Source organism: Lontra canadensis, unplaced genomic scaffold, assembly GCF_010015895.1.
Source record: "Lontra canadensis isolate GAN:19392208 unplaced genomic scaffold, GSC_riverotter_1.0 scaffold257, whole genome shotgun sequence".
NCBI classification, from domain to species: domain Eukaryota; kingdom Metazoa; phylum Chordata; class Mammalia; order Carnivora; family Mustelidae; genus Lontra; species Lontra canadensis.
The window spans coordinates 242,197-244,153 of NW_022631251.1; the positions used below are offsets into that span (position 1 = coordinate 242,197).

Here is a 1,957-nt window from a genome sequence, read left to right on the forward strand (position 1 = left end):
AGTTAATGGAAGAAATGTTCACGGTTTGTCTGTTTGCTCAGGCCCCATACTTATCTAACCAATGGCTGAAAGGGTATATAACTTTAGAAGTTGCCTTCTGTCTCCCACTTGGCTGGGAGTTTCAGAAAAGCCTTGCTTAAGTAATCATGATAATCCTTTCAGAGTCCTCAGGGTCTGAAGCCATTTGGTGTTCCCACTTGAGTCCTTCTCCCTAAAGAAAAGACAAGGAGAGAAAAAGGCAGCCCATGATAAAAGGGCATTGCGACGTATCCCTTGGAAAACTTTCCTTCCTGACACGGCTGTGTTATCAGGGTAAACTTACCAAGTGTGTCTCCCAGTTTCTGAACAATGGTACTGCCAGGCCTGGACATTGGCAGGGAAGGGAATGATCAAAGGGAAGCCAGGTTGGGGGCCCAGATTTTTCCTTTGGGTGAAAACGTGAAGAGGATGCCTGACCTTCTTGGGGAGCCGGGGGAAACGGATCACATTGTGGGGAAGCGGACAGAGTGGTAGGCCTTTGGAAGCAATGCTGTTGAGGCACCTGGCTGTTGGTATCAGAAAGAAGGTGTGTTGGGGCGCCTGGCTGGCTCAGTTGGTAGAGCATGGGACTCTTGATCTCGAGGTCGTGGGTTTGAGCCCCATCTTGGGCCGAGAGCTTACCTAAAACCAAAAAGAAAGAAGGTGTGTGCTGTCTTATAGTTCCTTCGGCCAACTTTTTGCCATTGCAGTCTGTAATGTGATGTCCCAAAGGAGTCCCTCAGCCCTGGACCTGGCCTCCACGGCTCCAATCAGCCTGTCTTGGAAAAGTGCTGTGCCACCACCTCCCCCCTCTTTGGCCACACCCTCCATGTGTGATCTGGGCCTGAGGGCCTCAGACATCCCAGCTCTTTATGCAGCCTAGCCTCCTTCACTCCCAAGAGGATTTGTTTTCCTCCTAAAGAAATTCCTCACTGAGCTATCACAGTAGGCTGGCCAGACCTGTTCCCATTTCTGGTGACATTCTCCAGGCTTTTGCTTAGTCCTTTATGCGCCATTCCCAGAGCAGCTGCGGGCGGAAGTGAAAGAATGCTTGGCTGAATTTTTGTAGGTCTTTCTAGTCTGTTCTGGGGCTGATCTAGCCCTACAGGCTTAGGCAGGCCTTTTCCCCTCTCTGTGCCCTGGTGTGGGGAGAGATGATTTCAAAGGTCCTCTTCAGCTCAGACTTTCTGACAATTTGTTTGACAAGGCTGAAAGTGAACTGGGATTCTAACCCTCAAGACTGGATATAAGAAGGCAGTTTTTGGTTGATTGGGAGGTTTTGGTGTTTATGGGTTCTTTGGCAGCTCCCCAGAACCACTGTGGTAGACAGTTTTAGCTTTGCCTGTCCAATATTTGGTTCCCCTTCTGGATCCAGAACCCACACTGTGTTTGGGGAAACCATTCCTTTCTGATTTTAGCTTCCAGGTCTGACTTCCTCTCCTGGCTGCAGAAGTGGGATGAATGGGGCATTTGAACCTGTCCCCTCACCCTACTCTGGCCACACTGATCAGTTCAGAGGTTGGTAGGTGACCTGAGTGTGTCCCAGAGAGACCGTTTCAGAACTTGCTGTTTCTAGTGGAAAAGAGAATCACACTTTCTACTGGGGTTACTGAAAAGATAGGCTGTAAGCCTGGGCTGGCTGGCTACCTGAGAATGGAACCAGTAAAGGCAAAGAAGAGCCAGGTAACAGACACAGCATTGTTTGAGCCCCTGGATCCCACTGAACCTGAAGCTGGCCCTGCCCCTGGAAATTTCAGTTGTACGTGACTATAAATTCCATTTTTTTTTTTTTCTGAGATCACTTTGACCTAGGTTTTCTGTCACTTGATTTACCTGCCACCGTAGGGAAACCTAGAGGTCACTACCCCCAGACAGGTTCCTCTAGATGTTTCCAAGGAAGTAAACTTAGTATGCTGGGGCATCTTCATCATGGTTGGTG

General features: G+C 49.2%; 1 non-coding gene across 1 annotated transcript; it reads left to right on the plus strand.

Moving 5' to 3' along the window:
* Positions 1-577: 577 nt before the first annotated feature.
* On the plus strand, positions 578-650 carry TRNAK-CUU. Its single transcript has one exon. It is a non-coding gene; the product is annotated as a tRNA-Lys (tRNA).
* The last annotated feature ends 1,307 nt before the right edge of the window (positions 651-1,957 follow it).